Raw genomic sequence first — 15,251 nt, 5'->3', positions numbered from 1 at the left:
AGAAAGGGCAATTTGCAAATTCATTTGAAATAACAAAAAACCTAGGATAGCAAAAACTATTCTCAACAATAAAAGAACCTCTGCTGGAATCACCATGCCTGACCTCAAGCTGTACTACAGAACAATTGTGATAAAAACTGCATGGAAATGGTACAGTGACAGACAGGTAGATCAGTGGAATAGAATTGAAGACCTATAAATGAACCCACACACATATGGTTACTCGATCTTTGACAAGGGAGCTAAAATCATCCAGTGGAAAAAAGACAGCATTTTCAATGAATGGTGCCTGCACAACTGGTGGTTATCATTTAGAAGAATGTGAATTGGTCCATCCTTATCTCCTTGTACAAAGCTCAAGTCTAAGTGGATCAAAGAACTCAACATAAAACCAGAGACACTGAAATTTATAGAGGAGAAAGTGGGGAAAGGACTCAAAGATATGGGCACAGGGGAAAACTTCCTAAACAGAACAGCAATGGCCTGTGCTGTAAAATCAAGAATGGACAAATGGAACCTCTTAAAATTGCAAAGCTTCTGTAGGGCAAAAGATACTGTCAGTAAGACAAAATGGCCACCAACAGATTGGGAAAGAATTTTTACCAATCCTAAATCTGATAGGGGACAAATATCCAATATATACAATGAGCTCAAGAAGCTGAACTCCAGAAATTCAAATAACCCCATTAAAAAATGGGGTACAGAGGTAAACAAAGAATTCTCAACTGAGGAATACCAAAGGGCTGAGAAATACTTGAAAAAATGTTCAACATCCATAATCAGCAGGGAAATGCAAATCAAAACAACCCTGAGATTCCACCTCACACCAGTCACAATGGCTAGGATCAAAAATTCAGGTGACAGCAGATGCTGGCAAGGATGTGGAGAAAAAGGAACACTCCTCCATTGCTGGTGGGATTGCAAGCTTGTGCAACCACTCTGAAGTCAGTCTGGTGGTTCCTCAGAAAACTGGACCTAGTACTACAGGAAGATCCAGCAATACCTCTTCTGGGCATATACCCAGAAGATGTTCCAACTGCTAATAAGGACAAATGTTCCACTATGTTCATAGCAGCCCTATTTATTTATTTATTTTTTTACTTAAAGCGCTGGCATTTATTTGCATAGAATACATACAGCGGAACTGATGGAGGTTATAAGCAGCTTTTTAAAATAAGATGATTAGATATGGGCTATTGAAATTGCTATCTTACTATCACTAGATATATTTATTTAGTTTCAAAACTTCTAATTTAACTGTTTAAATCAAAAATTCAAAAACAACAAACTTATTACCCCCCCCAATCATTGTTTAGCCACCCTTACAAATCATTCGTACACCCCTGGAGAACTGTATATTACAACATCACACAACCAAGGGAGAAGATCCTCTGAAATGAGCAGGTCTATTTATAAAAGCCAGAAGCTGGAAATAACCCAGATGTCCCTCAACAGAGGAATGGATACAGAAAATGTGGCACATTTATACAATGGAGTACTACTCAGCTATTAAAAACAATGAATTTATGAAATTCTTGGGCAAATGGATGTATGTGGAGGATATCATCTTGAGTGAGGTAACCCAATCACAAAAGAAGTCACTTGATATGCACTCACTGATAAGTGGATATTAGCCCAGAAACTTAGAATACCCAAGATACAAGTTGCAAAACACAAGAAAATCAAGAAGGAAGACCAACGCATGGATACTTCATTCCTCCCAAGAATAGGGAATAAAATACCCATCGAAGGAGTTACAGAGACAAAGTTTGGAGTTAAGAGGAAAGGATGGACTATCCAGAGACTGCCCCACCTGATGGTCCATCCCATAATCAGCCACCAAACACAGACACTATTGCATATGCCAGCAAGATTTTGCTGAAAGGACCCTGATATCGCTGTCTCTTGTGAGACTATGCCAGTGCTTGGCAAATACAGAAGTGGGATGCTCACAGTCATCTATAGGATGGAACACAGGGCCCCCAATGGAGGATCCAGAAAAAGTACCCAAGGAGCTGAAGGGGTCTGCAACTCCATAAGTGGAACAACAATATGAACTAATCAGTACCCCCAGAGCTCATGTCTCTAGCTGCATATGTAGCAGAAGATGGCCTAGTCTGCCATCATTGGGAAGAGAGGCCCCTTGGTCTTGCAAACTTTATATGCCCCAGTACAGGGGAATGCCAAGGCCAATAAGTGGTAGTATGTGGGTAGGGGAGCAGGGCAGTGGGAGAGAAAATAGGGGACTTTTGGGATAGCATTGGAAATGTAAATGATGAAAATATGTAATAAATTTTTTTAAAAAGAATATGAAAAAATTATTAAACCTAATTAAACCTATATAAATAGTGCTAGCTAATCATTACAGTAATTCTTAAGTTGTGGGTTGCATATCACAAATCCAGCATATCGGATGTTTACATTGTGATTCATAACATTAACACAATTTAAGTTATGATGTAGCAACACAATAATTTTATGGTTAGGGTCACCACAACATGAGGAACTGTATTAAAAGGTAGCAGGATGAGAAAGGTTGAGAATCACTGAGTTATTAATTGATATGAATTAAAAGAGAAAAATCTTAAATCCCTTGATTCAAATTATTCTGCATAATTACTTTATATTTTACATTTATTTATTTTTTCATTCATTCATTCATTCATTTAATTTACATCTTTACATCCCAATATAATCCTCCCTATCCTCTCATTAACGTTCTCCCTCAATCCACCTTTCTCTTCTCTTTTAAGAAGGGGAAGCATCTCTCTAGGTTTTATCCACCCACACAACCTTCTCTCCTCCCTCCACATCCAATCCCTGCTGGACTAGGCCTATCCTTTCTCTCTCTCTCTGAAGCCAACCAAGCCAGGTCCATTTATGAGTGCAGGGTCCACAAGCAGGCAGGCAACAGGCTCAGAGACAGCCTCCCCTCCAGTTGTTGGGGGACCCAGATGAAGACGGTCTCAGTCAGGTTGTCACAGGGATGTCAACTTGCTTCTTGGTCATGACGTCTGTGCAGGAATAGAAACTCTTCTGTTACATGTGTGCTGTGCAGGGATGTCTAGGGACAGCCTGTGCTTACTCTTTGGTTGGTGATTCAGTCTCTGGGAGCCTCAAGGTTCCAGATTTGTTGACCTTGTTGGTCATCCTGTGGAGTCCCTGTCTTCTTTTTGGTCTCTCAATCCTTCTTCTAACTCTTCTGTAATCCTTATCAGCTCCATTTAATTTTTGGGTGTGGGGCTCTGGATCTCTTTCCACTGGCTGCTGAGTAGAGCCTCTCAGAGGACAATTATGCTAGGCTCCTGTCTGCGAGTATAACAGAGTATCATTAATAGAGTCAGGGATTAGTTGTTGCCTATGTAATGCGCTCAATTTGGAGCAGTCATTGGTTGGTCATTCCCTCAGTCTCTGCTCTCTTTGTCCCTGTACATTTTGTACGCAGGATAATTTGGGGTGGAATGTTTCGTGGGTGGGTTGCTGTCCTTATTTCTCCACTAGAAGTCCTGCCTGGCTACAGGAAGGGGCCTCTACAGAATCCTTATCACCCACTGCTAGGATTCTCAGCTAGAGTCACCCCCATGGACCCTCTTTGCCTTCCCCTATCAAAGGTCTCTGGTAGCTCCTAGAGATTGCTCCCCACCACCTGTTTTTCTTCTCTTTACCCAGCTCTCCCTACATACCTTCTCTCATCTCCTCATCCCATCTTCCACCCAGTTCCCTCCTTCAATCAATCTCCAAACTCTATTTTCCTCCTTCTGAGAAAGATTCAAGAATCCTCCCTTGGGACCTCCTTGGTATTTGGGTCTATTGATTAGAGTGTGATTATCCTGTACTTTATGGCTAATGTCCACTTATCAGTGAGTACATGCCACACATTTTCTTTTGGCTGTGAGTTACCTCACTCAGGATGATATCTTCTAGTTCTACCCATTTGTCAGCAACATTCAGGATGTCCTTGTTTTTAGTGGCTGTGTAATATTCCATTGTGTAAATGAACCACGTTATCTTTATCTATTCTTCAGTTGAGGGGCATCTAGGTTGTCTCAAGTTTCTGGCTATTACAAATGAAGCTGCTATGACTATGAGAGTAGTTGAACAAGTGTCTTTTGGGATGGTGGAGCATCTTTTAGGTACATGCCCCAGAGTGGTATAGCTGGGTCTTGAGGTCAAACTATTGCCAATTTTCTGAGAAACCTCTAGGATAAGATACCATGTGTTAAAATCTATGAGATGCACTAAAGTAGTTTTACATAAGATTAATATTAGTTAGACTCAAGTAAAATGTTTAAAAATTTCTAACATTTCATGAAGGAAATCAGGAAAATAACAAGAGAAAAATCAATCACATGATGTACTAGTGACTTTTTCCCAACTTGTATAAACCATGGGTCACCTGAGAAGAGGGTCTATCAAGTGAAAAATTGCCCCTATCAGATTGGTCTATGACATGTCTGAGGGCCTTTTTATTAAATCCTAATTTACATAGGGCTTGGCCCACTGTAAACAGTGCCATCTCTAGTGAGGCAAATCTGGGTTGTATAAGAATAGTTAGGCAATCCAGGGGAAGCAAGGCATTAAGGAGTCTCTGTATGGTCCCTGCTTTTTTCAGCTATTAAAAGAAGGACATCATGAATTTTTCAGGCAAATGGCTGGACCTAGAAAATATCCTAAGAAAGGTAACACATACCCAATAGGATATATATTGTATGTACTCACTAATAAGTGGAAATTACCAAATTTGTACAGAATACCCATAATATAACCCACAGACCATAATAAGTTTAACAGGAAGGAAGGGCTAAGTGAAGATGTTTCAATACCATTTACAGTCAGGAACAAAATAATCTAAGAATGCAGAGGGAAGGAAAGAACTGGATAGGAGAGGGGAGGGGCGAAGGGGTATGGGAGGAGGCAGGAGAGAAGCCCATAAGGCCAGGAGAGTGAACTAAAATAAGCAACTGTCAAGTATGGGGGGTGGGGGAACCTCTAAACTTCTACAAAGTCCCAGAGACTTGGGATGGGAGAGCATCCCAGATTCAATGGGGTTACCTTGTCCTAAATGCTAAGCAGTGGGGAGATGGAACCTGAAGAGACCACCTCCAGCAGACAGGCATATCCCCCCCAGTGGAAGGATAGAGATACCAACTCTCCTTCAAAATTTTTTACCTAAAATAGTTCCTACCTTATATCTTGGGTATTCTAAGTTACTGGGCTAATATCCACATATCAGTGAGTACATATCATGTGAGTTCTTTTGTGATTGGGTTACCTCACTCAGGATGATGCCCTCCAGGTCCATTCATTTGCCTAGGAATTTTATAAATTCATTCTTTTTAATAGCTGAGTACTACTCCATTGTATAAATGTACCCCATTTTCTGTATCCATTCCTCTGTTGAGGGGCATCTGGGTTCTTTCCAGCTTCTGGCTATTATAAATAAGGCTGCTATGAACGTAGTGGAGCATGTGTCCTTCTTACCAGTTGGAACATAAGATACAATTTGCAAAACACATGAACTCAAGAAGAACGAAGACCAAAGTGTGGACACCTTGCTCCTTCTTAGAATTGGGAACAAAACACCCATGGAAGGAGTTACAGAGACAAAGTTTGGAGTTGAGATGAAAGGATGGACCGTATAGAGACTGCCAAACCCGGGGATCCATCCCATAATCAGCTTCCAAACACTAACACCATTGCATACACTAGCAAGATTTTGCTGAAAGGAGCCAGATATGGCTGTCTTTTGTGAGATTATGCCAGAGCCTAGCAGACACAGAAGTGGATGCTCACAGTCAGCTATTGGATGGATCACAGGGCCCCCAATGGAGAGCTAGAGAAAGTACCCAAGGAGCTAAAGTGGTCCGCAACCCTATAGGTGGAACAACAATATGAACTAACCAGTACCCCCTGGAGCTCGTGTCTCTAGCTGCATATGTATCAGAAGATGGCCTAGTTGGCCATCAGTGGAAAGAGAGTCCCATTGGTCTTGCAAACTTTATATGCCTCAGTACAGGGGAATGCCAGGGCCAAGAAGTGGGAGTGAGGGTGGGAGGGGAGGAGAGGTAGGATATGGGGGACTTTTCGGATAGTATTGGAAATGTAAATGAAGAAAATACCTAATAAAAAAATAAAGGAAAAAAAAGAAATGTAAATGAAGAAAATACCTAATTAAAAAAAACAAAGAATTACTCCTACCTAAATGAAATTCAGAAACAAAAATAGAGCAGAGACTGAAGGAATTGCTGACCACTGACCTGTCCATGGGATCTATTCCTTGGGCAGGCACAAAATCCAGACACTATTGCTAATGCTATGTTATGTTTGTAGACAGGAGCCTAGCGTGGCTCTCCACTGAGATGCTCTACCAGCAGCTGATAGAGAAAGATGCAGATACTTATACCCAAACATTGGACTGAGGTCAGGGACCCATATGGTAGACTTAGGGAAAGGATTGAAGGAGCTGAAGGGGATGGCAATCCCATAGGAAGACAAACAGCATCAACTAACCAGATACCCTGGGAGTTCCCAGAGACTAAGCCATCAATCAAAGAGCATACATACATTGGTCTGTGGCACCTAGCCATCTCCCCAGCCCCAATAATTATATATATATATATATGTGTGTGTGTGTGTGTGTGTGTGTGTGTGTGTGTGTGTGTGTGTAGGAGAGCTCTGCCACGTCAGGCCTCAGTGGGAGAGATCAGAGAAAGATGTCCTCAGTCCGGGACCGTCCTCTCAGAGGTAAATGGGAAGGGATATGGGGTGAAAAACTCTAAGAGGGTGGCCTGGAAGGGGCACATTTGGAATGTAATTAAAATAATTATAAATAAATAAATAAATAAATAAATAAATAGGAAATTATAATATAAAAGAAAAGAAAAATAATAGATCTGGTGTTGGGAAAGAAAACGGACTACAAAAATAAATAAATAAATAAATAAATAAACCCCACAAGAATCTACCTGGTGTGAAGGAAATATTCTACAAATCAAGAATGATGAGGAAGATAAAATTTGTAGTTTTTGATTCTGTAATTTGACTGAATTGTTTGAATTGCTCATTGAAATTATGGTTCATAAACTGTATCTCAATAGAGTGTTGACATCTTTAAAAATTCAGGGAAATTATTATCCTAAGGTAAATAATTATTAAGTAGAAAATAAACCTTTCTCACAAACTAGCTCATTACAAAACCTGGGAGAAAATAGTCCTGCAGGATTTTATAGGTGTGATATATTAAAAATTCCACAAAGTAATACATGCAAAGAATATGTATTTCAAAATGTGTGATAATATATTCCAGTAGTAACCCCTACAAACAATATTTAAAAAGTCATAACAATTGTTATATTTGGCATAAAGTTTAAAGTTATAGAGTTCATTACTCTAAATTGCATTCTGTGTTCATAAAATTATAATTAAATCATGTTTATCGCAGAACTATAAAGGGTAATAAACTCATTTTGGCAACTTAATGGCTGTGTGATAAAAACCATATGATTTTCTTAATAGGTGCTAAAAAGGCAGTAAATACAGTGATGACTTAACATGAGTGTGAAGCTCTTAGAGCATGGCAAGTAACTTGACAGCAGGTACACACACACACACACACAGAATGTTTATATATAATGTATATATAATGTTTATATATGTATAATGTGCATATATATATATACATATATATATATATATATTTGGTAAATCAAAAGGCCAATGATATTAACATTTTAAATCCTTCACTCCTTATTGTTATATATCAATACATATTAATTCATTCTTATTGTATGTTTATATAAATTAAATTCACTAAACAAAAGTTTTCTCTGTGGCCATAGCTAGTAATTCATTTTATTTTATAATTACTGAATAGGTTTATGTAATCTAATAAGGAATCGTGACACCATTTGTTATTACTTTGAATCAACTAGGCTAAGCATACTATAAGCAAGAAGCTTCAAGATATTATAGCTGGTATTCTTGTGTAATGAATATTTATGAGTTTTTCTTCTCATTCATGGCATATACCTTTTATATTTAAAAACTAAAATTCACTGGAAATTTTCCAATATCATTCTTCTAGTCATCTCTGAATATAGAAACATCTTAATGAAAAAAATTCCACAAAATAGAATCAGAAGGTACTCTACCCAATTCATTCTATGAAGCCACAATTACTCTTCTAAACCACAGAAAGATCCCACAAAGACAGAGAACTTCAGACCAATTACCCTTATGAATATTGATGCAAAAATACTCAATAAAATTCTCGCTAAACGAATCCAAGAACACATTAAAACACTCATCCATCCTGACCAAGTAGGTTTTATTCCAGGGATGCAGGGATGGTTTAATATACAGAAATTTATCAACGTAATCCACTATATAAACAAACTCAAAGACAAAAACCACATGATCATCTCGTTAGACGCGGAGAAAGCATTTGTCAAGATCCAACACCCATTCATGATAAAAGTCTTGGAAAGATCAGGAATTCAAGGCCCATACCTAACCATGATAAAAGCAATCTACAGCAAACCAGTAGCCAACATCAAAGTAAATGGTGAGAAGCTGGAAGCAATCCCACTAAAATCAGGGACTAGACAAGGCTGTCCACTCTCTCCCTACCTATTCAACATTGTACTTGAAGTCCTAGCCAGAGAAATTAGACAACAAAAGGAGATCAAGGGGATATAAATTGGAAAAGAAGAAGTCAAAATATCATTTTGCAGATGATATGATAGTATATATAAGTGACCCTAAAAATTCCACCAGAGAACTCTTAAACCTGATAAACAACTTCGGTGAAGTGGCTGGATATAAAATTAACTCAAACAAGTCAACGGCCTTTCTCAACGCAAAGTATAAACAGGCTGAGAAAGAAATTAGGGAAACAACACCCTTCTCAATAGTCAAAAATAATATAAAATTCCTTGGCATGACTCTAACTAAGGAAGTGAAAGATGTGTATGAGAAGAACTTCAAGTCTCTGAAGAAAGAAATTAAAGATCTCAGAAGATGGAAAGATCTCCCATGCTCATGGATTGGCAGGATCAATATAGTAAAAATGGCTATCTTGCCAAAAGCAATCTACAGATTCAATGCAATCCCCATTAAAATTCCAACTCAATTCTTCAACGAATTAGAAAGGGCAATCAGCAAATTCATCTGGAATAACAAAAAACCTAGGATAGCAAAAACTCTTCTCAAGGATAAAAGAACTTCTGTTGGAATCACCATGCCTGACCGAAAGTTGTACTACAGAGCAATTGTGATAAAAACTGATGTATTTCTTTATGCCCTATAACCAAAGTGTGTGTTGTTTTCAGCAATGGGGTCTTAGCATCGAGTGGACAACCAAGAGCAATGGCAGTTGCTTATGTTGCTTTGGTTCTTGTTGGGGCATACATGACTATTAACTTGTAGCAATGTAACCTATGCCTGGTTTGCATATAGTGCCTCATGTATGCTGACAGCAGTACTGTCCACCTATGTAGCAAACCTCTATCTTAAGTGCTTCAGGGTTGTTTTCTTTTCTTTTTTTCTTTTTTTTCTGTTTGTGTCTTGTTTTTTCCTTAAGAGTATTTTATTTAAATAGAATTATATCATTCCTCTCTTTTTCTCCTCCAGCCCCTGCCAGGTACCTTTTCTCCAATCACCCCTCCACTCTCCAGTAGATTACCTCTTTTTCATTAATGATTATTATTGTTATATATGTTTGTGTATGTACACATGCTTAGACACAAAAAACAAACACACATTGCTAAATCCATTTATGTTGTTGAAATTATAACTTTCTTAGAAGCTAGAAAGTTTTAATCAGGCTCAATCAAGTATCTTTCTTTTGGTAACTTAACACTTACCTTCTCTTTTCCCATCATCTGTCCCCAAATTCATAAAAATCTTTAGCTACCAGTGTTCTACTCTCTGCATAGTTCCTTCATAGTGCATGTATTCTACCATCAACTTTAATTTTGTTTTGAAAAGACATATAAAGTATTGTAGACAAAATTCATTGCCTCTCAAGTGTGCTCTTTCTTCCCTTCCACAGAAATAATGATCCCATCCTCTTTGCACTTTCAACAATGTTCATATCCACACAGAACATGAAACTATAGTCCTGAGCACCCCGAAGGGTGATGCTCCCATTTTTGGGCCTGGACCATGAGGTAGAATGGCCAGCTTTTAATCCTCACTTGGTTCATCAGTTCAGGAAATGTAGATTAGCTTCCTAAGGCTGTCATAACAAAGTATCAGAACTGGTGGCTTTATAAAGGAAAAACAAATTCTCTGACAGTTCTAGGAAAGGAAGTACAATAAAGTCCTTAGTGTGCATCAGAAGAATGAGTTTTGTCATCCCTTCTAGAAGCTCTGATAAATCCCTGGCTTGTATCAAGATGACATTAACCTCTACCTCAGCCTTCATATATTTGTCACTGTGACTTTGTTCCTTCTCTTGTTTTTAAGAATATATCAGTCACAGTGGATTAAATGGACATTCTCATTGACTATGACCTTATCTTAGCTAATTATATCTACAGTGAATGCATTTTTAAATAAGGTCACATTCTGAGGTTCCTATAAGAATTTGTATGGGAGAGACATTATGCACCATAATAAATAAGAATTAAAATTTTAATTAGACCTTCCTATGAAATAATAAACATCATAGTTTGTATGTTTCCATGAAATAATAAACTTTATTAACATGTAAAGAACATTATAGAAAAATAAAAGGTTCAATACTTATTTCAATTTCATTCATCCAACTAAGCTCATCTTTAATTCTCTGGTGATTTGTTGTTGTTTTGTTTTTTTTTTTTTCCTCTCTGGATGTTGGAATATGTGGTCATCATTCTTTTTAAAGTTACTACATTGCTATCTGTGCATGATTTGATAGGTTCTCACAGAATAGAGATTCCTTCAATAGTGTGTGTATGTGTGTGTGTGTGTGTGTGTGTGTGTGTGTGTGTGTGTGTGTTTATGCATCTGTATGTGCATGTTGGGAAAACAGAACAAAAATCCTCTGGGAATTAGTATGCCTTTATCCTTCTGTTTCCAAGGGAAAGGGCACATGAACTAAGGTTAGTGGAGTGACACCCTAGAATAAATCTCATACTTTCTCCCAAATTCTTCCAAGGCTGCTAAGTATTTCTCATTAAATTTCAGAGTAAAAAGCAATTTTCAGTCATAACAACCTGAAAAGCTACAGATGTTGTTGGCTTTTTATTTTTAATCAGGAAAGACAAAGAAGACTCTTGAAATTTCAGATTAACAGTTTGATTTCCTGATCTAAAAGACTGTATTAATCACAGACAGCATCAGTTTCAAAGGGCTGGGTTCTCAGTTGCAGTGCTTTTCACAGTGGAGTAAGAAAGATGTCCTGTTTAAGAACATCAGTAGAAAGCCGGGTGTGGTGGCACATGCCTTTAATCCCAGCACTCGGGAGGCAGAGGCAGGCAGATTTCTGAGTTCGAGGCCAGCCTGGTCTAAAAAGTGAGTTCCAGGACAGCCAGGGATATACAGAGAAGCCCTGTCTCGAAAAACAAAACAAACAAACAAAAAAAAAATCAGTAGAAATCATTCACAGTTGAGACCTTCCTTAATCTCTTCATCATCTAGCCTCGTACACTTCATTTCTCTCAAACAATAAAGTTGACATTTTATTGACTTACAGGCACTTCTACTGGTGTTTTAATTTCTGGAAGCCAGACGGAGGCCTTTGTTGTTAAGCAGTGGATCTCTTGCATAAATCTCAGTGGAATTATCAGACTCCCAACCAGCTTAGGAGGACTATAGATTGCAAGAGGAATCCAACATCCTCATGCTACATTAGACCTCAGACAACTAACAGCTTCCCAAGAGAAGCTAGTATACTGGCAATTGCTGTTGCTCCCTGTGATGGAGCCCTGCTATAGAGTGCCGCCCACTCTACTCAGGCAAGTAAAGGAAAGGGTTGCTCAAACAGGAGGATGCTCCCAATGATATCAAGATATCATGCTGTATAAAACAAACTGGGAACCCCCAAACAACAACAACAGCAACAACAACAACAGCAACAACAACAACAGCAACAACAACAACAGCAACAGCAACAATAACAGCAACAACAACAACAACAACAACAGCAACAACAACAACAGCAGCAACAACAACAACAGCAACAACAACAACAGCAACAGCAACAACAACAACAGCAACAACAGCAACAACAGCAGCAGCAGCAACAACAACAACAGCAGCAACAACAACAACAAGAAAACAAAACCTCAGGTCTGGAAACTGAAGAGCTACAGAAACAGGGATGGTGTGTTGAAGATACAGCTCAAGAAAAATGTGGGATAAGTCAGATAGCAAAGCGGTAGCCCCAGACATTCTAATTCGTTTGCAGAACACTGGGAAATAAACACTTTAGATCTTTCCCAGGTGAGGTTATAAACCATAACTTCATACTCTTAACTTTCGAATCTTTAACATATCTTGCTTTTGGAATTGTATATGTTAATAAACCTACCCTTAAGTATTGTTGATATAATTTCACCTCAAATATTTGCTGGGAAGGAGGATTAGGAGGCCTGATTTTATTGGAGATATTATCCTGTTGGTGAGCTTTGAGTTTTCAAAAGCCCACACTAAGCCAGGGTCTCTCTGCCTGATAGCTGTGAATCAGGATGCAAATTTCAGCTACTTCTCCAGCACCATGCCTGCCTGCCTCCAAACTCTGTGACATGATGATAATAGACTATCCCTCTGAAGATATAAGCAAGCCTGAATTAAATGGTTTCTTCTATAAATTTCATGGTCATAGTGCCTCTTAACAGCAATAAAACAGTAACTAAGACAGTATGAACATTGAGAGACTCATTTTTTTCTATAAAGACTTTGTCAAATGATACAAGGATCCATTAATTTGTCTTTTGAGCCCTCTGGTCCAAGCAGGAAGCTCTTTTGCAAAATGAATATTGGATATTATATAATTAGGTCTAGGTGATATATAATAACTCAGTTGGTAAGATTCTTGCCCTTTTTTTGTCTTTTGTTTAATTTAATTTTACTTGTAATTCATTTTTAACACTCCATATTCTATTCCCCACCCCGCCCCATCCACCATCCGACTGCTTCCCACCCTACACCTCTTCCCCATCCCACCCCATCTCCACATGGATGTCCCTACACCCCACCACACATGACCTCTAAACTCCCTGGGGCCTCCAATCTCTTGATGGTTAAGTGCTTCATCTCTGAATGAACATAGACCTAGAAGTCCTCTACTGTATTTGTGTTGGGGGCCTCATATCAGTGGGTTTCATCCATAGCCCGGAATAAAGATTACACTGTGACAAAAAATGTAGCTTTATGAGGTGAAGACATGTTCTGTTGGAGGCAGGTTCAAAGTCAGTCTAGGATACAGCATTGGAGTAATCTTCTTTCAAAAACAAAAATAAATGGACCAGGGAAATAGCTCAGCAATGAAATGCAAGTATGAGAACCAGCACCTACATAACACCGGGTAGATATAAAGACCCATTTGTAATACAACTACTCAGAAAGTAGAGGGAGGTGATTTCCACCATAAGTCACCTAACTAAACTATCTGAATCTGTGAGTTCTGGCCTCAACTCACAATTCTTCCACATATAAGATGGAGAGTGATCAAGAAAAAAAAATCTTACATTACAGAGAAGGTACAGTCAGATGAGCAGCTTTATAAACTCTATCCAGAAGAGAAAGTTTGTGCGTTGTGTTTGTTGCTGGCTTCTAAGCAATTCATTCCCATTCAATGCGGTGAGACACAGCCATGCCCACATCTGTAAGCCTTCCTTTCTCATTGTCCCCTTTTCCTGGCCTGCCACCTGTTTCCAGCCACTTTCATGTGAAATTAAACTGTCTTGAATCCACTGGGGAGCAGATTCCTTCCACTTGATTAAATTTAATATTGTTCTGCTTACTTCCTGGCTTTTTGTTGAGTGTTTAAATGCAGGTGTTTATGATATGGGTTTCTTCCTCTGTAGTTTTCTTTCTTTTCTTCCCCAGTATTTCTTGAAACAGCTGGTGACACATGTGTAAACAAAATCAAAATATTTGTTTAGAAATTTCTGGGACTTTAGCTCTACCAGGCCTGTCTATTTTCAAATTGACTGTGAATGTTGTATGCAAGATTACATTGCCTGGGAAAGGTAAAACAACTGAAATGAGGACTATAAAAACCTTCACCTATTAGGGTATAGTTCTATAATTATTGAAATAATAATTATGATAGGAATTAAAGTTGAAAGGGCATGGAACATTATTGATATAGGAAGCATACTTTATTAACCTGCTATGCGTTAGACAGTAAATTGAAACTAAGAGAATACACTATGTCCTGTGAGAGATTGCTGAAGCAAGCACACATCGGAGGTCAGTTTGTAAGTGACAAATGATATAGGAACAGATTATCTACTGCATTTTCAAATTGTTCCTAAATAGTGCTTCTTATCATGGCTGATTTGTACATGCTTAATGATCAAAGTCCTTCTTTAAGAAAGTGACTTGGCAGAGGTTGAGGACAGGGATAGAGGATATGTACTAGAGGGGAGTGGGCATTGGGTCAGTTTTCAGGGTCACTAGCTGAATTCCACATGCCAATTCCTTTATGTGTCATGCACAGCAGAGATGTCCACAGAATGAAGGGGGCATGTTTCTTGTCTGTGTGGCTATCTAGATACATATTACACAAGCCCCAGAGTTCTGTGCAAAGTGGCACCTGGGAATAATGCTAAGGAGGAGAATAACACAATAAGATGAGAGGTTGTGCTGAGAGGTGCACGTGTGAACTGGAAATCCACCTGAGGCAATCAGTATAGGCACAGAATATGAACAATAGTGGGCTGGAGCAGAGACTTAAACTGCACACAGTGGTGATGAAAGATGGGCTGCCAGGAGGAGATCAAGGTCTGGACAACATCCTAAGTCTTTCAGTTTTTATGTGAAAAATCAAGGGAAGCCTTGGATAGTTAGCAGAGAGTCACAATTGACAGCTAATCAGAAAATGTCTGTAGAGGAGAGAAAAAATTACAGAGTAAAAACAGGAAAATTCTCCTTTATCTTTTCCTCATAGGCAATCACCCAACCCTGGATTCTAAGTGTAGTGGACATTATCAAGATCAACTATGAAACACACACACACACACACACACACACACACACACACACACACACACACACACACGGAGGCAGGTATGCACCCATGCTCCTACATATTATCATAT

Source organism: Mus musculus, chromosome 1, assembly GCF_000001635.26.
Source record: "Mus musculus strain C57BL/6J chromosome 1, GRCm38.p6 C57BL/6J".
NCBI lineage: Eukaryota > Metazoa > Chordata > Mammalia > Rodentia > Muridae > Mus > Mus musculus.
The sequence above is the reverse complement of the archived record's forward strand: the minus strand, read 5'-3'. Positions refer to the sequence as shown.